This window comes from Scyliorhinus torazame, chromosome 10 (assembly GCF_047496885.1).
Source record: "Scyliorhinus torazame isolate Kashiwa2021f chromosome 10, sScyTor2.1, whole genome shotgun sequence".
NCBI lineage: Eukaryota > Metazoa > Chordata > Chondrichthyes > Carcharhiniformes > Scyliorhinidae > Scyliorhinus > Scyliorhinus torazame.
Genome location: NC_092716.1, coordinates 237,130,131 through 237,153,663, shown reverse-complemented (window position 1 = coordinate 237,153,663; position 23,533 = coordinate 237,130,131). Strand labels below are relative to the sequence as shown.

Here is a 23,533-nt window from a genome sequence, read left to right as displayed (position 1 = left end):
GAGTGGTCCTAGGATGAATGTGGTAAATTGGGGGAAGGCTAATATTAGCCTAATATAACAATATTAGGCGGGAACTGAAGAACATAGATTGGGGGCGGATGTTTGAGGGCAAATCAACATCTGACATGTGGGAGGCTTTCAAGTGTCGGTTGGAAGGAATTCAGGACCGGCATGTTCCTGTGAGGAAGAAGGATAAATACGGCAATTTGCGGGAACCTTGGATAACGAGAGATATTGTAGGCCTCGTCAAAAAGAAAAAGGAGGCATTTGTCAGGGCTAAAAGGCTGGGAACAGACGAAGCCTGTGTGGAATATAAGGAAAGTAGGAAGGAACTTAAGCAAGGAGTCAGGAGGGCTAGAAGGGTCACGAAAAGTCATTGGCAAATAGGGTTAAGGAAAATCCCAAGGCTTTTTATACGTACATAAAAAGCAAGAGGGTAGCCAGGGAAAGGGTTGACCCACTGAAGGATAGGCAAGGGAATCTATGTGTGGAGCCAGAGGAAATGGGCGAGGTACTAAATGAATACTTTGCATCAGTATTCACCAAAGAGAAGAAATTGGTAGATGTTGAATCTGGAGAAGGGTGTGTAGATAGCCTGGGTCACATTGGTCATATTTTATAGCTGTTCACTTCGGGCTGCTTTCAGGTATTCCTCCATTTTCCAGGTGCAGGTTATTGCAAGGATACTGTTTAGGAGCCACGGGCTGATATGAAGGAAATATCATCCCAATGCAGAACATGAACAGTATCAAACTTACAAAGCCACCCAAGGTTTTGCCCACAGTATTACAGTCTGCAGAACTTGGAAAGCAGTCCACATGATTCCTAATAGACATGTCAAAGTCCCAGTGCATCGGTTCACCCCAGTTTCATTGCGCGTCAGGCTCGTTCCAAGTGTACCACGGATCTTGTTCTTGCTCTTGCTGCGATCGGTTTCGTAGTTTTGGGTAGTCACCAAATCCCATTCCATCCTTAGGATACAGCTCTGTCGGAGGGAATAAACAAACTGAGTCCTTTGAGATCTATCGAGCTTCTGTTCTGATCACATTATGTGGTTCCATTGTCCTGTGTGCTTTACCTTTAATCGTTTTCTGGACATCTCCTGTCCACCTGTTTACAATATCAAAGCGTTGTGTTTGTCAAGCCGATTTTGATGGTGTGTTAATTGTCCTCTAGATATTGTGGAACCTGGGAAAGATCTCACCTGGGGTGCAACTGTGTAGTGCTGTCTGGGGTGTGGTAATTTGCTGTGTCTGTCCACAGTGACTGTGGATACTACAGCCAGATTGTCTGTTTAACCCTTTCCTTTCCTTCCTCTTTAGCTGCAGCCCACACTCCCTGGGTTCACCGTACTCCAGGCTCATAATCTTCCACACTCATATTAGACTGTTTTGCTGCTCTCTCTCTCTCTCTCTCTTTCCTTTGGCGTTCTGGGGTATGGACCGGGCAGCATGTCCTTAGAAATACCAGAGGCAGCCCTGACACAGGCTGAAATCCCTTCCAATTGCAGACTCTTCCTCAGGCCCCTGATCAATGAGCAATGGCTAGCACCCTCTCATCGCCATTCCTAACCCACTGACTTCCTCTCCAGCCCTCCCTGTCACGTAGCTAGGGAAAGACAAAACAGCCATGGAAAAGAAACTTGGAAAATATGGGTGGATTTTAACCGTGCTTAAGTGAATTGATTTTGAGTGAGTTAAATTTGCCTCTGGCTTCCTCTAATTGAAACCAGTCAAGGATATCATGTTGACCTGATCTACATTAGATGTTGATCCTTTTACCTTCTGTCTGATGTGAACTGCATCCCAGACAAGAACCAGTGCAACTCTCTACAATGCATGCAAAGAAACAGTGTGCAGTACTGCAGCCAGCAATGCAAGGCCAGATGCTAACTACTCGCTGTGAAGAGAAGCCCCTTCTAACATCCAGGCAATCCCTTTGCCGGCATATTTAAAACACATGCCCATGTTCTTCCCTATCTATCAAACTGAAATGCTGGGCTGGGTCTTGCTGGGACGGGCATCCTGTTCCACACCCCTCAGCTCAAAACCTTTCTGTGTAATGAATTTGATGTGTGAGTTTATAATGCTGTGCTGAGTGCAATGCCAGCACTGGGACTTCACTGAATCATGGAACCAGCATTTTGTCCTGTTCTGATGGTATTTCAGGATTGAGAAGAAAGCAGAGGAACAGCAGAGATGGAGGGTCAATTAGAGTCCATAGATGAGAGGAGGTGAATTAGATGAATTAGAGGGAGTGAATCAGAAAGGGGAATGCAGAAGTAGAGAAATATTGAATTTTGAGAGAAGAGGGGCATAAAAAACTGAAGAAAAAAATTATGATCTCTAACAACAATTGTCTACATGCAGGAATAAGGTCGTTTTTGCAATTGTCTTTTCATGTGATGTGGACGTTGATGGCAAGGTCAGAATTAATTTCCCATTCCTTTTTACAAAAGATTTAGAGGACCCAATTCGTTTTTTTCCAATTAAGGGACAATTTAATGTGGCCAATCCACCTACACTGCACATTTTTGGGTTGTGGGGGCGAAACCCACGCAAACACAGGGAGACTGTGCAAACTCCACACGGACAGTGGCCCAGAGCCGAGATCGAACCTGGGACCTCGGCGCCGTGAGGCCGCAGTGCTAACCCACTGCGCCACCGTGCTACCCGACTTCCCATTCCTAATTACCCTTGAACTAAATGTCTTGCCAGCCCATTTCACTGGGCAGATAAGAGTCAATCACATTGCTGTAGGCGTGGGTCTGGAATCACATGTAGGTTAGACCAGGTAAGGATGGCAGATTTCCTTCCTTAAGGGGCATCAATGAAGCAGATGGGTATTTACAATGATCAATGGTAGATTCGTGCTCACCATTATTGATATATTTCTAATTGAATTTAAATTCCACGAGCTGCTGTGGCAGGATTTGAACCCATGTTCCTCATCACCCGAACATCAGTCGGAACCTCGAGATTATTAGTCCGGTGGTATTACCACTGTGTCACCATCTCACCATGACATAGGGTGAATAGTTTAAATTACTACCTTTCTGATTCAGAGAGATTAATTGCATCAGCAATTATCATATCATTAAAAGGGTATTGATGCTCTGAATTACAAAACTTAACATTTTGTGGCGAGCTTAATGGGCAATTAATATGCAAATCTGGGAAGTCCTTACAAATAATGGAGAGGGTAGAGAGGAAATGTTGTTTGTGCAAAGTAAATGGCAGAGTGAGTGTCATAAACTGACAAGCAAATTTTGGGATTTGCAGCACAGGGTGAAGCTCTAAGTATTCTGAAGTTGCAGCCAATTTGTGTATTAATAACAGCGTGTGTCGTGAACATATCATCCTTTTTCCCACAAGATCTGGCCCATTCTGTCAACAGGGATGCAATCCAACAATTGCGCTACATTTAAAAAATATATTTCATGAGATGTGAGCGCCGCTGGCTAGGCCAGCATTTATTGCCCATTCCTAATTGTCCTTGAGAAGGTATTGGTGAGTTGCCTTCTTGAATCCTTGCAATCTCTATGGTGTAGGTACACCAACAGTACTGCTAGAGAGGGAGTTCTTGGATTTTGCCCCAGTAACAAGTGAGAAAGGGTGAGAGAACTCTCAAGTCAGGATGGTGTGTTGTTCGGAGGGGAACTTCTTTGTGATGGTGTTCCCGTGCATTTGCTGGGGCTGCCTTTCGAGGGAGAAGAGGTAAAAGGTGTGGAAGGTGATGCTGAAGGAAGATCGGTAAGATTGCCCAGTGCTTCTTATAAACGGTTGTTTTTGAAAACTCACCACTATTCTTAGAATTCCCCCTATACCAAAAAGGGCCGACATTCTAAATGGTGATCAGGCATTCTCACTCCCCGACTCCGATGCAAGCTTCAGTGGGTGCTATTCAGGTCAAACTATGTTTTCAAGTTATCCCCCGGTATAACCCATACCTTCACCGAAGATTTCATCCACTTACCACTTAGTAGCATTGATCCTGGGTCCTGCATTGCTAAGTAAGTGAAGTAGACTTTGGAATAACCACGAGTTCAGATTAAATTAAGTTATTTTATTATTATATATTTTTTTCTTTTTAAAAGATGCAATCACTGTCTTTCCAGAAAAGTAAAACGATCTTGCTTCTGGATCCTTCTGGTTGGTTGAAGGGACCTTCAGGCTTGACAATCAATCTTCTTTAAAGTCTGGTCTTCTTTAGATGTATTCGCTGGTTAACTCGGTTGCTGTGTCCTATCTCTCCTATGTACCGAGCTGTGAGAGCTGACTCTGCTTCTCCCTCTCTCTCTCTCTCTGAGTTCTGGTTCTGGTTCTGGTTCTGCCTGCTATCCCCTTTCTTCGGGTTCATATATATTTCCAACAATTATTACGTTTTTATGATGTTATTGTAAAGTGACATTTTTCACTTTGATTGTAAAAAGTATCTTTGATCTAAACTTTCTAATCCAACTAAGTATTCATTTTGACATAACCTCATCTCATTGATCTGATTACATTGTTTCCTTTGTGATGTTCAAAATGCTTTGACTTCAAGAGGTGTTACTTTTAATTCCTGTCATTTCTATAGTTTTATTTTCCAATTGTGTCCTCAGCTCAATTTTGACTTTGATTTTGGCTTTGAATTATGTTTTTCATAGACTGATGGTCTCCAGTTTTCTTTAATTTACCTGGTATTAGCAAATTTTCACACTTAGAATTGTCACCAAATTCAACTGAACCTCATCCTTTCTTCCAGCTGCTAACTAAGATAGTTACTTTCAATGAAGGTGTGAGCCATTATTTTTAGCTTCATTCAAAATCCAGTTTGTCTTGTTTGCTAAGCCTGCTTGACCAAGGATATCTGCATTTTACAATCCTGCTCTGGCAGCTGCTGTTAACCCTTTGTGGGATCTTTCCCTGTATCCTCTCATGTTTCTCTCAGACCAGATATTGCCAGACTTCCATGTTTCAAATGACACATCTTTCCATATTTTCAATAACACAGTGCACACTGCTGCCACTGTGTATCGTCAGTGGTGGGAGTGAATGCTTGAAGTGGTAGATGGAGGACCGATCAAACGGGCTGCTTTGCCCTGGACCTTTTTGAATTTCTTGAACATCATTGAAGCTGCACTCATCCAAGTGGAGCTATCACAGTCCCAATTTGTGTCTTGTTGATGGTGGGCAAGCTTTGGATATTTATGACTGCAGTATGTACCATCTACAATTTGCACTACAGTAACTTCAATGGTAGTCCCCCAAACATGAGACCTCTCCCACCTAGAAAGACATGGCCCATGAACCATGGCACAGATCTAAGTTGGGAACTAACATGCACTCTGAATGGAACCATTTGAAGCATTGCACATAAATGATTCAGAGCCAAAGCTACATGATCTGTTTTTCTTGAAGGTGAAGGTGGTAGCTAAGAAATAGCAATTTCTTCTGTATTGGCAATAACAGCAATTATTCACAAGAACAGTTCCAGGAATGATGAAAATTCAATTCTGGTGATAAATTGGATGCACTGGATAGATGTGTTCCCTCAAAAGCCATCCACCTAGTGTTACTTCTATTATGATCCTGGACCAGACCCAAACAGTGGCTAGGATATGGACAGAATCCCCAATATTTTATTTTAATTTTGTAAAACTGTGAATAAAGGATACGTCCCCCAGGAATTATTTCACGCAAAATAGGGATATGGTTGTTGAAACAAATTTTATTGCTACACAGTATTAAAATATCTTTAACGTCACACAAGAAAATAACTTACAATCAACCCACAAACAATGTTAATCAATACAGTGACACAATGATCCTTAACTGCTATCTTTACGTCCCCTCACGCAACAAAACGATAGTGACATTTAAGGGGCATCTGGACAAATACATGAATAGGATGGGAATAGAGGGATACGGACCCAGAAAGTGCAGAAGATTTTAGTTTAGATGGGCAGCATGGTCAGCACGGGCTTGGAGGGCCGAAGGGCCTGTTCCTGTGCTGTACTTTTCTTTGTTCTTTGTTCTTTGTTCTAAAACCATCTCAGATCCCAATCCACTTTTAAATGCAATTATCAGACTCAGGAATACTTGCTGTACAGAGATGTCTTTTGAGACTGTTTGAAAAGATAGATCTGAATTCTGTCAGAACAATGCAGAATCTCTAGCTGTATTCCTTCAGAAACATCTCAGCTTGCCTTCCAGCCACAAACTAAAACCCTGAACCTTAACACCTGACTGCTTCAACCCCTGACACCTCCTATTAGCTGTATCATCTTGCTAAACTGAACACAATGGGCAAAAGTCTCCCCCAACGGCGCGATGTCCGCCGACTGGCGCCAAAAACGGCGCCAATCAGACGGGCATCGCGCCGGCCCAAAGGTGCGGAATGCTCCGCATCTTTGGGGGCCGGGCCCCAACATTGAGGGGCTAGGCTGGCGCCAGAGGGGTTTCCACCCCGCCAGCTGGCGGAAATGGCGTTTGTTGCCCCGCCAGCTGGCGGAAATGGCGTTTGGTGCCCCGCCAGCTGGCGCGGAAATGCGGCGCATGCGCGGGAGCGTCAGCGGCCGCCGACAGTTTCCCGCGCATGCGCAGTGGGGAGAGTCTCTTCCGCCTCCGCCATGGTGGAGGCCGTGGCGGAGGCGGAAGGGAAAGAGTGCCCCCACGGCACAGGCCCGCCCGTGGATCGGTGGGCCCCGATCACGGGCCAGGCCACCGTGGGGGCACCCCCCAGGGTCAGATCGCCCCGCGCCCCCCCCGGACCCCGGAGCCCGCCCACGCCGCCTGGTCCCGCCGGTAAATACCAGCTTTTGATTTACGCCGGCGGGACAGGCAACTTCTGGGCGGGACTTCGGCCCATGCGGGCCGGAGAATTGAGCGGGGGGTCCCGCCAACCGGCGCGGCCCGATTCCCGCCCCCGCCCAATCTCCGGTACCGGAGACTTCGGCGGGGGCGGGATTCACGGCGGCCAATGTCTCTAATTAATTATTCCGCAGGGAACCCTCTTAATATAAACAAAAAGCCATTCGCCCAAACTTTTACAATGCTTTAATTCCACCTCTAGCTCTCCAAAAGCCTAGCTGTCTTGCAAATCAGGATTTTTCAAAACACTGCTGCAACACACTAACCCAGGCTTTTAACACTTACTGCACCAAATACATATATTGAAATATATCTGAATTTCCTGCCTTCACCACACTTTTCCTCAATGTGAGCACCATGGGTAGTGTACAATGAAACCATTGTGCTGCTTTCTACATATTTGTAATGATGACCATTTTCAAATTGATATTTCTGTGGCATAATTGAGTGCAAGTTTTATCTTGGGTTTATATGAAGAAGTGTGATGCAATGCCTCCATGGGCACCTTCTACATTGCATGCCCTTTAGAGAACTCAGCAAAAGATGATCACCAACACCCCATTTCCATGGAATACATTTGTCTGCTGCTTCATACAACAAACAGTAAGTATTCCATGCGCTGTATTGGATAAAAGCAATGAGATGAAAGCTCAGGCTGCAGTGTTCTTTCCACCCATGAAAAAGGCCACCCCTGTTCCTGGTGTTTTTCTCCAGCACAGGATGCAATTCTGCGGCAGCTTCTTTACAGAAGAGTCAGAATAGACAAGACTAAATGGCCACATCACTGGGATGGCCTTTAAATGCAGCTCCCAATGTAGTGACTGGACAACCTCAAACATCTCGGGCGTCGTGTACCCACATGAGTTTGCTCCTTATGGGCAAATGTTTCCCATGTCTATCATGCAGATTTTCAAAATATCCAAAGGAATAACAACTTAACAATACGAATGGTCCTGGTCGGACCACACAGCCGCACATTGTCAAACATTTTTGTCACTGAATATTTACTTACTGAGAATTGGGCATTTGCACCCCTGAGCTCAATTTCTGAAACTCGGTGCTTGTGTATAGCGGCGCTCTGTGCTATATCAGTGGTTATATAAATAATCTTAGGATATAATTAGATGTGTTTCAGGTGAGGAGAGGAATTGAGCGATATAAGTAAGTGAGGTTGGAGAGCTAATCTGTGGTTTAAAATGAATAACACACCAGAGATGTCCTGAGGCTCATTTAACTCCACCATTGTAATTTTGAAGAATGTTCAGCAAAAAGCCCATTATGTGCATAAACACGGTTTCCACTGAATTTATAGCAGTACAAATGAGAGATACATTCCCTGAGGAAAATTGCCCTTTGGCCTCTTCCTGCTGCAGTATTCTTACATTGGCAAATGGAGTTTCAAGCTACATTTTTCCTATCAAAGCTCCGAACCCTAAGATGAATGGCTTTCTGTGCCCCTCTCCACCGCACCGCCTCAGGTCATTCACAATATATTATACAATGACTAAATCCTTTACTGGTATTCTGAATGAACTCTAACAGGGATTATACAGCCACCGGGCATTCACAATACTGGTGCTCTTACTTTGGCAAGGTTCTGAGTAACTTTGCAAATGTCATGTTCTGAAAAGGTATTAGAGGATACACCCAGAAAGCACTAGAGATCAGTCATCTACCCTGGTTACATCTTTAAGCTATTTTAGACACACCAAAATGTATTCAATGTAACATCAATCGAAATTACAAAAATCTAAATTAATAAATTTTGGGAGGCAAAGTTGAGACCGACATCAACCATATCAATATTGATTTAGATTTGGTTTTCCATTTCACCATTTCAGCCAAGGGTATGAAAATTACTGACATTTATAGAATAGTTCCTTTGAAGGATAAATTCAATCGGATCTTGTACCCAAGATACATTCATTGAAGAGAGCGGTAGCAGCAGTACATGCACGTCATCAAATGAGGATTGCTTCAAAGTGCACATGCTGTAGTTGCCATAAATTTCTGGGTTGCTCCAGTTGATCTGACAGGGATAAAGCCAAAATTGATTATGCTTTCTGTTTAATCAGACAAGTATGTCTCATAAAAATCGTCCCAGTGACAGACAACAAACTACTTACACTTAAGCTGAACTCAATGCAGGAGCAGGGAAATGAGTGGCTTTGTTTCTGCAGCTTTGTCTCCTGTAACTGCTTAAAGAGTACATTCCAATTTTAAGCCCTGTTGGTTTGGCATTTTGTTATTTTTATGAACAGAAACAGAATTTTTCAGTCATTACCTATTTGCGAGGAGAAAATCTCCATGGTGCATTTAAAAAAAGAACAAATTGCTCCTCTGTGTAGGTGTGCAGAATACAACTATGTCTATTTCTAGGATGAAAAATAAACTTTCACCAGAGTTAACATGTTCAGTGTTTCCATGAAGCACAAAAACAGGAGCAAAGTTTGTGGAAGTATTTCATGACAATTCTGGTGTCTATCTTTCATGACCAAACTTCTGTTCTGAGTGAATATACATGTATATTGTTCTGAGAAAAAATAAGATAATGAAGGTTATCAAAAAATAATAATAGCTAGTTCCGAAGAAGTGTCATAATGGACTCAAAATGTTAACTCTGTGTCTCTCTCCACAGAGGTTGCCAGACTTGCTGAGTGCATCCAGCACTTTTTGTTTTTATCTTGGATGTCCAGCATCTGCAATCATTTTGCTTTTCTCATAGTTAGTTGGTTCTCAGGTAATAGCGAGCCAACACATTATGTGCACTTTAAGATTTGCCAATTAAAGATCCGAGGATAGCAGTAATCGGGTATTTTCAGGTAATCCTGCTAATGCACAGAAATCTGTCCTTTGCTCAACGTTTGAAGTTACAATGGTGGTGCTAAAGATGCCTCAGGACATCTTTGGGGCGTTATTATTTTAAAGCCATTATAACCTTGCTCCTTTTTCACAGATCAACTCCCTGTCATTGCTACTTATATCTCTCAATCCCGCTGCTCTTCTGAAACACATCCGCTTGCCTTCTAAAGTTATTTGTAAGCAAATCCTGAAATGCTACACCTCCATTATGGTATGAGTCATTTCACCTGTTGCAGCCGGAGCTATAAACACTGGGGTGGATTTCCCATTGCCTGACGCTAGCATCAGGGTTCCTGGTCAGGCGGCGAATGGAACGTTGAGGGAAAAGCGGGTTTGCAGCCGGTTGCCCAACCCATTGCATTGCTCCAATCCTCTGCCAGCGGTCTCAGTTACCTGCCCCATGCCGGCGGAAGGATGCAAATTGTTGATTTGCATCAATTTACATTTGATTAACGGGCTAAGTGCTTTCACTTCCTCTTTTTCACAGCAGAAAGCACTTACTGTTTTTGATCTGTTGAGGTGCTGTCAATCATACCAAAAGTGTTTATCAACATTGTGGTTAGCATCAAAGCAGGGTGCTTGAGATGCATTCAAGCATGAAGGGAAAGATGGAATCAACAATCACCAGGCACCTGTCTCTGGAGAAATAAAATTGTCAATCACTGGCTAATGCAATGTTTTGCTTTGTGAAATTGAATGGAAGATTTGCATTTCAAAGGCTGTCAAGCAATTTCAAACCCGTTATGTCTACTTGGCTTTCAAGGGAGCCACTGACACTTATAAAAGCTGCTTATTTGAACACTTTGTCTGAGGCAGCAGATGTCAAGGAAGGGTAAGTGAAAATGCAGTGATTTATCTCTCCACTGCTGGACTTGTCTTCAGCTTTCAGGCATGGGTCTCTGATGGGAAGGGTCTGATAGGAGGGTCTGATAGGGGGGGCTGGGGAAGTTGTGGAAGGGTGGTAGGGCCATCCTCATTCCTGAATGATGGCAGGGGAGGGGTAACCCTTTATTCCCATGGTGTGTGTGTGTGTGGGGGGGGGGGGTGGGGGGTGGAGAGGGTGGACAATGTCCCTACTTGTCAGGAAAGGGGAGCAGGATTTGCATTGTGGGGGCCCACAGCCGGACCTCGGCATCGGGCCACCCAATCAAAATAGCAGCCCGACACCATGATTCTGACTGAATCTGGCGAGCTTTCCTCCAGGTATAAATTAGCATGGTAAAGGAGAGAGATTTGCACTTGGGTGACGCTCCTAGCACCAGCAGAGACCAGTAGCAATTCTCCACTGGCAGGAGCACTTAGGCTCCAGAATGGTGAATCCAGGCCACTGTTGGAATTTAGAATGCGATACCTCTTTGAGAATATCTGCATTGTTGCACTGTAGTTGGATTTCAAACTGGTAGCAAAGGTAACAGGTAGCTGACTATCTTCTTGCAGCCACCTCATGCACTGATCTGTTGTGAGGCTCAAGAATTATATTCTCTTCCAGAATACTCGTACGTTGCAAGGCTGCCTCTTAGGCCCCTTTGCCAAATTCTTGCATCCTGTGCATGTTCTTGCTGCCTTCCTTTCTGATGCCCCTGATGAGCGAATCTCAATGATAAGCCCAGCTGTACACCCAAGTTCCGCAATTGAGAATCAGCAAATCCTACGAAACAGTTCGTGTCCTCTACAAACACACCCTGCAAAAGTATCTGCAGACAAACGCTTGACAGAACAAATTAAGATTGGGCCCCAAAGCACCCTAAAGAACCTGAACCCAAACAAATCAGAAGTGCCTCTTAATGAAGCTGTGGATCACTTTAAGTACCAATAGTGAAAAGTGCACTGAACGTGCTGCTGCCATGATTTGCTGTAAAAATTAAGGACGTTTCAGGTTTGCTTGGGAACCAATTTGACAGGTGGACAGGGCCACATCACTGTATTAAATGATGGCTGAATTGTTGCAGACAGCTTCCATCAGATCGGGATCAATGTCCTTATCAATATGGTGACACGCACATTTCTAGCATGATTCCAGCGCCAATTTTCATGCTGCAGAATTCAACCATTTTGGACCCATAGAACTGACAGATCGTGGGACAGGCCCTTCCCTCATCAGTCTCCCAAAAATCTCTCCCGATTTATTTGGAGAGTGGGAGTATCTGTTACGGGATTCCCAGCAGCTGGAGGTGGCTTATCAATTTGTCTCATTCATGAACCAATTGACACCTATTATCACTAAATCCACCATAGTTCGGTGGTGGACTCAGAGATTAAACAGGAGCTGCACAGCACTGTGCCACCCGAAATGCTGTTCAGAAAATTCTGCACCTGATTGAAGGATCCGATATCAACAAAGTGGGGATGGTACTGGGAGCCACTCTCCTGCCCTCCCAGAAAGACAAGTGGTAAAACTTGGAAATTAAGGGTACCGGTAAAACTTGTCCAAAGTGGTCTTGTATGCCTTAAAAAGGAACACCAGTATTTGTTGTGCCAGTATTTCTGACCTTTACTGAAAATTTTGAACTGGTTCTTCCATCTCCAATCCAGCTGCCCCACCATCCCTTGACGCACACCCTGCAATCACCATCCTGCCATCACTCACCTTTGGCGTGGAGCCCCTGAGCTATTCTTGCCTCTGGTGGGTGCAATTCCAAGTGTTGCCACTACTCCCAGTGGGGCTGACGGCACCAAGGCGCTGCCAGCCTATGATTGGCTGGAAGCTCTCAGTGGGTGCGAGTCTCACTAGCAAGCTCCTGAGTACTTAGCATTGTCGAGTTCCACCATGGAACTGGTGGGTATTCCCTGCCGTTTCTCTAACTGTTGGACAAGATGACTTTGACTGCAGGAACCCTGCCCATTGTCGTGATAGGTAAAATATCAGAAGTAAGTGTAAATAACATTGTTCATCTTGGATTTTTGAGGCCTCGAGAGCGAGTGCACTTGTCTTTTGTAAGAAACAAAGGAGAAAATGATTCTATTTTTAACACTACTGTTTTTAATTCTGTTTCCAACCATAGTGTGGTGCTATTTATACCTGTACCGTTGTGCTCACCGTGTTGCAGTTTGTTGTATCCAATTAGCATTGTTGCATGAATTATCCCCATGCAAATAACCCATGGCATCTCATTGAGCACCACATGAATTATTTGATATGTCAATTCAGAGCTTCTAAGTGACTGTGGTTGGTGGTGCTAAGATCACATAACACACAGAATTTAAAAAAACAGAGCCAGCATTTAGAATAACCGGATCTTGCAGGCAGCAACATTCCTACAATAACAATTGTTTTTGTACGAAGTCTTACAACACCACAGTTGTTTTTGTGGAAGGCAAGGATGTCTGACAAGGTGAGCATTATTCCAGAGGATAAAATAAAAGGCTAAATTGGTCCAGAAACTCCTCGTTAAGGCAGAAAATAATTAAAAGATGCATTTCTTTCAACTTGTAAATGAGCAAATGTTGTGTGTTTTCTTGGAAAAAGATTTGCATCCTCAACACTTCAAGTGCACTTACTGATAAGAGTTATGAAAACGTGGAGCAAGCAAACACTGGATCCAACTCTTTTCACAAGCTCTGGGAAATCATGGACTGTATCCGCTCCATTTAATCGGCTGGATAAATCTTCACTCATCTCCAAAGATAATTAATTCATCCAAAGAATATTTATCGCCGCTCTCCAGCCAAGCAGCTGCCCTCTGTAGAATCCCACCCTCAATTTGATCCAATGTACTGTGTCCGATGAATCAAGACTGCCGCCTCAAGAAATATTTCTCACAATAAAAGTTTTATGTGTGATATGTTCCAGTACATAATGAACTTTCAGTCATGACATTAAAATTTTGAACACTAACAGTCTATTAAAATGGCCGATGCAAATCACATCACCTTTGGCATTATGAGCTCCGGCCAACCCCGAGTCTCCGCCAAATGCCTACTTAAATAATGGACATTCACAGCCGTCTGGGGAAGTCACACCTCCTTTTGCTTGAGGCTGAATCAACAATATAATTATAGCATTCCAGCTGGCCCACCTTTCTGCTTCACCACAGAAAAAAGAAACATCCAAACTTTTATGTGTGTCAAATGATGGTGAATGGATCCCATCAACGTTTGATTGCAGTATGATATCTCATCCAAAGCGGGCTGAGTGCATTTCAGAGTGCCAAATGACAACACAGGATGTGAACTCTACATAGCACTCTTTTGTTTCTGGGAAAAAAACGTTGAACTTGTATAAGTCAAATGGTGAGGAAGCCATTTCTTTGGCGCACTGTTAAATTAACAAGAATGGTTCTTCAAAGAGGGTTTCATTCAAAAGCTCTCAAACCGCATGCATGTCATCTAATCAGCCAAGACAATAAATAGCAATATCGTCAAAGAGCGAGAAGCAGTCTCTTCACCCTGTTACAACTTCAACTTCACCTGAGAACCAACTTTGTGGAAATTTGACTACAAGGAACCTCGCAGCTTACTGAGAATCTCTTGTTTTGCCTGACTTTCAATTCCAACAAAACATCAACCCATCTATAGGCCTGCCACTAAAGAAACTGAGGCAATCATGAAGTGTAATTGTATTATTTTACCTTCACCTGCATCTAGTCTTTGTGGTAGCGTGTGTGAGGCGAGTGAATGAGATGGCACGCGTTAAACATCTGGGGCAAGTGTGAGGGAATAAATAACATTCTTTATTTTAAAACATTCAAAACCTTTGCTGCTTGAAAACATTTGATTGGGACAATCACTCTGAGGGTAAGAAAACGCGCATAGGAATCGGCGGGTGGGAGGGTTAGTGCTGCCCAATCTTTTGCATTATTATTGGGCAGCGGTGAATATAGAGAAGATTCGGCAATGGTAGAGAGAGGAAGAAGCAGGTACAGGTCGAGGAAGCATCTGTGAGGGGGCCAGCTTAAATGCTTTAGCTGCTGTCTTCTCCCATTTATCCCAGAGAGGTACACAAAGGTGGTGGCATTGTCCTTAAAAATCTGGAGCCAATTGAGACGACATTTTGGTTTGGGAAACATGTCGGTGCTAGCCCCTATTTATGGAATCCACCAATTCACCACGGAAAGATTGGATACAACATTTAAACAGTGGCACAAAGAGGGGTTGAGACAGCTAAAAGACTTATTCTTAGAAGGTAGGTTTGCAAACTTTGAAGAACTGAGGGAAATGCAGAGGGAGAAGAATGTTAAATATCTTCAATTACGAAATTTGGTGTAAAAGGAGTTGTCCTCTCTTCCTCAACTACCAGGTAACAACCTCCTTGATAAATTTATCTTGCCAGATGAGTTGCGGGATGGGAAAATTGCTAACATTTATAGATAGCTGATGGACACAAAGAGAACACCGAATGAGGAGATAAAACAGAAGTGGGAGGAAGAGTTGAATTTGGAATTGGAATGGGAAATATGGAGTGAAATTATGCGCAGGGTCAATACTACATCTTCAATAAGCTTAATACAATTCAAGGTAGTACATAGAGCCTATATGACACAGGAAAGAATGAGCAGATTCTTCACAGAAGTAGAAGATAAATGTGAGAGGTGTAAAGGAGAACCAGCTAACCATGTCCATATGTTCTGGTCATCTCCACAATTAGTGGGGTTTGGACTCTCAGTATTTAAAACATTCTAAAGAATTGTGGAAATATCACCGGTATCTCTTGAGGCAATTTTTGGACAGTCGGAAGTACCAGGACTAATCGATGGGAAAGGAGCCAATGTGGTGTCCTTTGCCGAATTAATCGTCCGGAGGCGAATTTTAGTAGAATGGAAGTCAGAAGATCCGGCAAAAGTATCAACATAGTTAGGGGATGTTGCGGAATCATCCCTCAGAACTTGAGAAAATTAAGTTTGCCTTTCATGGCTCAGAATGGTGCGGGGGGGGGGGGGGGGGGCGGGTTCTAGGTCAGATGGAAACTGTTCTTGTCTCTATTTACAGATCTGTTTACAAAGTTTTCATGGAAATAAGGGGAAAATCTCAAATTAAGAGAACTGTATTTTGTTTATTTTGTTATTGAATGATTGTTTAGATGTAGTCTCTATCCTGAATTGAATAAAAACATTAAAAAAAAGAAAGTACACATATCCGACATACAGATGACTTGATCACAGGCAGTAAATTGGAACACATACATTTTACCATGGCGTGTGATACTTCACTACAAGCTCAGGGGCGAAATTCTCCCGAAACGGCGCGATGTCCGCCGACTGGCGCCCAAAACGGCGCCAATCAGACGGGTATCGCACCGCCCCAAAGGTGCGGAATGCTCCGCATCTTTGGGGGCCGAGCCCCAACATTGAGGGGCTAGGCCGACGCCGGAGGAATTTCCGCCCCGCCAGCTGGCGGAAACGGCCTTTGTTGCCCCGCCAGCTGGCGCGGAAATGACATCTCTGGGCGGCGCATGCGCGGGAGCGTCAGCGGCCGCTGACAGTTTCCTACGCATGCGCAGTGGAGGGAGTCTCTTCCGCCTCCGCCATGGTGGAGACCGTGGCGGAGGCGGAAGGGAAAGAGTGCCCCCACGGCACAGGCCCGCCCGCGGATCGGTGGGCCCCGATCGTGGGCCAGGCCACCGTGGGGGCACCCCCCGGGGCCAGATCGCCCCGCGCCCCCCCCAGGACCCCGAAGCCCGCCCACGCCGCCTTGTCCCGCCGTTCAAAAGGTGGTTTAATCCACGCCGGCGGGACAGGCAATTTGTCGGCGGGACTTCGTCCCATCCGGGCCGGAGAATCCAGCGGGGGGGCCCGCCAACCGGTGCGGCCCGATTCCCGCCCCCGCCGAATATCCGGTACCGGAGACTTCGGCAACCGGCGGGGGCGGGATTCACAGCAGCCCCCGGCGATTCTCCAACTCGGCGGGGGGTCGGAGAATGACGCCCCAGGTTTTGGAAATATGAGTTGGAGTCAAAGGCAGTTGATTTCCTAAAGCTGGACCATGGACCTGTACGGTCATTTCTTGAAGGATTTTCATAAATGTTGGCATTGATGCATGTGTTTGAGACTATTCCTTTGTATTCTGGGATATAAGCTTGAGATGACAAAAAGTAAATTGATGCAAATTGAGCCACACTCCTCGATGAACAAGAATTCATGGTTGGTCATCGTCCCGGTCAATGTGTCAATGTTTCTTGCATTTAGAATAACATTATAAATTATAGCATATTTATTATATTATGAACAAGGGGGAAGGAAATTTCTGTCCATTCTCGCCAGCAGGGCCTTCTGGTGCCGCCAACGGTGAATCCCCACTGTGGGTTTTCTGGCAGCGGGGAGGGGGCAGATTAAATGGGAAATCCCATTGACACTGGTGGGACCTGAAGATCCCGCCAACCGGTCAATGGGGCACCACCTTCCGCTGCTGAGAAACTTGCTGGGGGGAGGGGAGGGGGGTGGGGGGGAAGAGGTGGGGGGGGGGGGAGGGGGTGCTACAGAAAGTCCCGCCCTATATATTTTTGCAGCAATCTACCTTATAGCGTAACAATGTTATCTCCATTCTGTTCCTGATGTTGATTTCAAAACTGCTTCCAAAGCAATTGCCAGGCTAATCCTGCATGAGCTAATTGCAAAGTGTAACAATCCCTTATGGTGTCAGGTATGTGTTCAAACACATTCTCCACGTGATTTTCATGTACGGAATCCTTTTCCTTTCTGTTTCTTAAGGAAGTAGCTCGATGACAGACTGGCGACCGGTCCCAGGAATAACTATTTGTGGAAGCAGACAAAAGTCTGCCGTAGTGCACAGCTAGGTGTGTGAAGAGTAAGAAGCCGGAAATAGCTCAAAGAGATGAAATCCATGATCGACAAAGGTTCTGTCTGACACCCAGGCAATGATAAAACACTTGTAGAAATGCTACCTTTGGAGTACTAAAGGGCTGTATCTAACTTGCAATAAGGCTTCTAGCTCTGGAGGTTTGCACACAACCTGTTAAGACTGTCTTGTGCCCTCCTGCCGTGCACTGAAGTGTGAAGGTGATGATACATGGTTTCCCCCATTGAGCTTGCAAGCATTGGGGATCTGACCTGTGGTAAGTAGAGGAAGCAACGTGAAGCGAAGGTTAATTTTATTTACAATGCTTACTGCACAATTACATATAATTTATATGCTTTGACAAGAACATGCAGATTTCAACCCCCCCCCATCCCAAAAGTACAACAAAAGCTACTGTTGAGATAATAACATACTCCAAGTGCATTGGAGAGAAAAAGGAAGCAGAGGTATGTTACATCCAGTCTCCATCCCTACTCCACAACTGCAGGATTTCCTGGGTCATATGGGTGGAGTTAAATTGGAGTTAAAAAGCCCCCCAAAATAAGCTTCAAGATCACGATGTGCAAAACGGGTGGCACGGTGGCACAGTGGTTAGCAGTGCAGCCTCACAGGGCCAGGGGCCTGGGTTCAATTCAGGCAGTGGGTCACTATCTGTGCGGAGTCTGCACGTTCTCCCTGTGTTTGCGTGGGTTTCCTCCAGGTGCTCCGGTTTCCTCCCACAGTCTAAAGATGTGCCGGTTAAGTGGATTGGCCGTGATAAAATTGTCCTTTAATGGTCAAAGATGTGTAGGTTAGATGGGGTTACGGGTTAGAACAGGGGAGTGGGCCTGGGTAGGGTGCTCTTTCAGAGGGATGGTGCCGAAACGATAAGCCAAACGGCTTCTTTCTGTCTGGAGGAATTCTATGGTTTATTGAAAAAATATTTTTATTCAAAGCAGAGAATACATAATACATGAACTTCTTTCAAAAACATAACAGAATACCTACAGTATGACATAGTGTCCCTTTCTATCTCCTCCCCCCCTGCCCACACACACACACACACATACCCCATCCGCTGGCACCAAACAAGTCCTCAAACAGGGACAAGAACAACCTCCATCTCACCAGGAACAACTGCGCCCCCCTCCCTCCCCCCCCCCCCGACCTCTGAGGACAAACTTAACCTTTTCCATCTTAAGGAATTCTGCTCCATCCCCCAGCCATGCCGAGACCATCAGTGGCTCCACCACCTCCACCTCCAGTAGAATTAACCTCCTGGCAATCAGAGTGTCAAAGGCCGCTACATCAGCAATCCCCCCTCCCCTCCAACTGCTCCAACACCCCAAAGATCATCACCAGAGAGCCCGGCGACACCTCCACCACCACGATTTTAGATAGTACTGGACCCCAAAACTGCACCAATCTTGGACATGATCAAAACATGTGGACATAATTTGCCGGCCCCCGCTCCACGTCTCACATACTTGTGCTTAACTTCTGGAAAGAACCCGCTCATCTGAGCCCACATCATATGAACCCAATGCACCACTTTGAATTGCACCAAACTCATCTTAGTAGAGGACGACGTTGCATTCACCCGGTACACAATTTCACTCCAAACCCCCCATCCCAACTCCAGACCCAGCTCCTCCTCCCACTTCCGTTTATTCTCAATTGGCGCTTTGCCTGTGCCCACCAGCCATCCGTAAATAGGCGTGATCTTCCCATCCCAAACTCATCTGGCAATAACAACCTTTCCAAACAGTGTGCTCCGGTAACTGAGGGAACGAGGGCACCTCCTTCTCCACCGAATCCCACAACTGTATGTACTTGAACTCCACCCCCCTCCCCTCGGCAACTGGTATGTCTCCTGTAACTCCCTCAACGCTGCAAACCTTCCTTCTATTCACAGGTCCCTCACCCATTCCACCGCTTCCCTATGTCACTGCCTGTGTGTTGCATCCATCCTTGCTGGGGCAAACCTATAATTTTCACAAATAGCAGCCAGTACCACATGATCCCCACACCAAAATGGCACCTTAGCTGGTTCCAGACCTTTAAGGATGATCCCACCAACAGGCTCACCGTATATCTCCCCAGGGAGAGAGTAAGGGGGTCCGTAGCCAGGGCCCCTTCAACTTAACCCCACACACAAAGCCTCCTCCACCTGAACGCACTTCGCCCCCTCCGCCTTCACTACTGCCAGACTTTCTCCACATTCGCTGCCCAGTAATAATACAACAAATTTGGGGGTGCCAGTGGCCCCTCCCACCACCACCACCCGTCGCCTCCTTTGTAAAGACACCCTTTGAATCCGCGGCGTCTTGCCAGCACATATGACTGGCGAGATTAACTTGTCCACCTTACAAAAAAATGCCTTTGGCAGGAATATTGCAAGGGTTTGAAGCACAAACAAAACCCTCAGGAGAACTTTCATCTTGACCGCCTGAACCCTCCCTGGTAATGATAGCGGAAGGGCTTCCCACCTCTTTAAATCCCCTTTCACCCCCTGCACCAAGCCAGCCAGATTCCATTTGTGCATGATGGCCCAGTCATGGGCCACATGAATACCCTGATACCTGAACCTACTCCTGGCCAACTTCAATGGTAGGGCACATAAATCTGCCATTTTCGTTCAGGGCATTAGCCAGAAACACTTCACAATTGGCCACATTCAATTTGTACTCCGAAACAGCACCAAATGTCTCCAATATGTCCATTATCCTATCCATATGTTCCAATGGATTGGAAATGTGCAGCAACAAGTCATCCACATACAGTGAAACTTCATGCTCACTGCCTTCCCTTGCATTGCCTGGCCACTACCCTGATGCCCGGAGCAGAGTGGTCAGTGGTTCGATAGCCAGCACAAACCGCAAATATCCCGAACTAACTCAATTTGTCCTAACGCCAGCCATGGGGCTGTATATAACAACCGCACCCATGAGATAAACGTGGGCTCAAATCCTTCCAGAACCTCGAACAAATACCTCCTCTCTACCCTATCAAATGGCTTCTCCGTATCCATATCCACAATAACCTCCAGCTCGCTGCACTTAGACGGTGTCAGGACCACATTCAATAATCGTCTAATATTGCTCAACAGCTGCCTTCCCTTCACAAATCCCGTCTCAACCTCAGACACCACCTTCGGCACACACCCCTCCAACCGCTGTGCCAATGCCTTAGCCACCACCTTCACATCTGTGTTTAACAGGGACATGGCCTATACAACCAACACTCCACTGGTTTAGCACACTAGGCTAAATCGCTGGCTTTTAAAGCAGACCAAGGCAGGCCAGCAGCACGGTTCGATTCCCGTACCAGCTCCCCGAACAGGCGCCGGAATGTGGCGACTAGGGGCTTTTCACAGTAACTTCATTGAAGCCTACTCTTGACAATAAGCGATTTTCATTTCATTACATTCTTGGGGATTAACAAAATTGATGCCTGAGCCAAGGTGGCTGGCAGCTCCCCCCATGTCATCAGAAAATATCTCTGGGAGATGTGGGACCAATTCCGCCACAAATCGTTTGTAAAAGACGATTGGGAAGACATCTGGCCCTGGCACCTTCCCTGGCTGCATCAACGCAATCGTCTCGATAGCCGCCTGTAGCCCCAACGACGCCTCCGATCCCTGCCCCTTCCCCCTGTCAACCTCTGGGAACACCAGCCCATCCAGAACGGCCCCATCTCCGCTTCCTCCCCCCGAGGCTCAGACCTATACAGCCCCCTTATAAAAAATCTCAAATGCTTTATTAATTCTCTCCAGTGTCTACAGCAACTCATCCCTCACTTGTACTATCACCCGCACCGCCGCTTGTCACCTCAGTTGACACGCTAACAGGCGGCTGGCCTTCTCCCCATACTCATACAGAACGCCCCTCTCTCTCTGAAGTAGGCCCACTGCCTTCCCTGTCATCAGCAAATCAAATTCCTCTTGCAGCTCCACTAAGAGCGCCCTGGTCGGGGCCATAGAGTACCATCGGTCAATCTCCAAAATTGCACCCACGAATCGCTGTCTCTCCGTCCTCTCCACCTTGTCTCTGTGGACCTTGTACGGGATCCCCCCTCACGCCCACACTGACCCCGCACCACCACTTCAATGCCTCTCAAAATGTGGAGGGTGAGACCTCCCCATTCTGATTAAACTCTATATAATCCTGAATTACCAAAGTCACTTTTCCACAAAACCTTTCGTCCACCAGTAGTGCTGACTCCATCCTCCCCGAGGGTCCCTGTGCCTGACCCATGCCAAGCCTCACATCATAAAATGCGGCACATGGCCCAAAACCACGATCGTCCCAGACTCCGCCTCCGCTATCCCCGGGAGAATATAATTCCCACCACAAAAATATCTATACGGGAGTACACCCGATGCACATGGGAGCAGTAGGAAAACATCGTCTCTACCTCTGCCTTCAAACTTTTCATATATGCAAACATTTCGGTCACATTACTGGCCCATTCAACCCCCGCACATTCCAAATCACGATCCTCACCGAGGGTTTCTGTCCCCCACACCCCTGAATCTGACATCCTAATCCATCACTAAACTATCTCTGCCCCCATTTTCTGTCCAAGCCCACCCAAAATGGCCACCCCTCCTCTTTGACCTGCCTTCGCCCAAAGAACTGCCTGCAGCACCTGAGTCATCAGTGCCCTCCCCTTCCCCCTACAAACCCCTATACACCCCGCCCCCGTGCGAGCAGCATGGTAGCACAAGTGGTCATCATTGTGGCTTCACAGCGCCAGGGTCCCAGGTTCGATTCCCTGCTGGGTCACTGTCTGTGCGGAGTCTGCACGTTCTCCCCGTGTCTGCGTGGATTTCCTCCGGGTGCTCCGGTTTCCTCCCACAGTCCAAAGACGTGCAGATTAGGTGGATTGGCCATGATAAATTGCCCTTAGTGACCAAAAAGGTTAGGAGCGGTTATTGGGTTACGGGGATAGGGTGGAAGTGAGGGCTTAATGTGGGTCGGTGCAGACTCGATGGGCCAAATGGCCTCCTTCTGCACTGTATGTTCTATGTTCTATGTTCAAACCAACCTCACCACCCCTCCCAACTCCCAGATACCCACCAAGCTCCACCTGAGAGTGCACTCAGTGACATGGCTGGACTCCCCTTAGTCGCTGCAAACTCTGACCATGGCACAGCAACTGCAGAGATGTGGACGACTATCCGCGCTTGTCCAGGGCATCTCGAGAGGAGTCCACAGAGATGGCAGGGGGCTTTCCGCCAGCGGGAAGTATGTCTGTACCTCCCTGCTCACCATTGATGGTTGGGTACCGAGTTGAGCGACTGGGTGCCACATCCTTCTCCCACACTGGCTCTACACCAGATCTCCCTACGCATCCTGCTGGATATCCACCATCTGCCATCTCATGGATGAATCCAGAAACGCATCATCTGCCTTGGACTCAGCACAGTTCTAGTCTTCAGCAGTCTTCCAACTGGCAATGCCCTGGGCACTCCCTGCCTGCACCATCTGCTCATGCGAGTGTGATGTGCCCTCACCACTGTGCACTGCTTTCTAATCCGGTGTTCTGTTGCCCACCGGTGTGCCAGGATCTGTGCCTGCGCTTGGAGCAGAAAGAAGGTGCGACAGAGTTGCATCGGCCATCCGCACCTCCTCCGGTGTTAAGGGAAGGTTGCTGGGTTCCTGGCTGAATCTGGAGGATGGCTTATGGAAGGGAGCAAAACAATTGATCAGCACAGTCAATGTCCATGATATACTGCTGGGGGCGAGTGACATAAATGACACGGCAGTGACTTCCTGATTGGTGAATCACTGGACACAGTTTCTCAGATGTCCGTGTGAGGGATGAAACAATCCTGCATTCTTTTCACTCTCTGTCTGTCCCGCTTCTGCCCACTGGGCTCTGAGCTTCTTCCTAAGAGACTCCTGTCTCTCCACGACCTGATCCCCACTCACATTCGAGCTCCAGTGTTCCCAGCTCATGGCTGGTGAAGATAGTCAGGTTCTCCACTCCACCACAAGTGGCAGATACATGCGGCACGGTGGTTAGCATTGCTGTATCACAGCGCCAGGGACACGGGTTCAATTCGGGCCTTGACTGTCTGT

The 23,533-nt window shown here is 46.4% G+C and overlaps 1 pseudogene; it reads right to left on the bottom strand.

The window, feature by feature from the left end:
* Positions 1 to 609: 609 nt before the first annotated feature.
* On the bottom strand, positions 610 to 20,673 carry LOC140430288 (NADH dehydrogenase [ubiquinone] 1 beta subcomplex subunit 8, mitochondrial pseudogene; annotated as a pseudogene).
* Between the last annotated feature and the right edge of the window lie 2,860 nt (positions 20,674 to 23,533).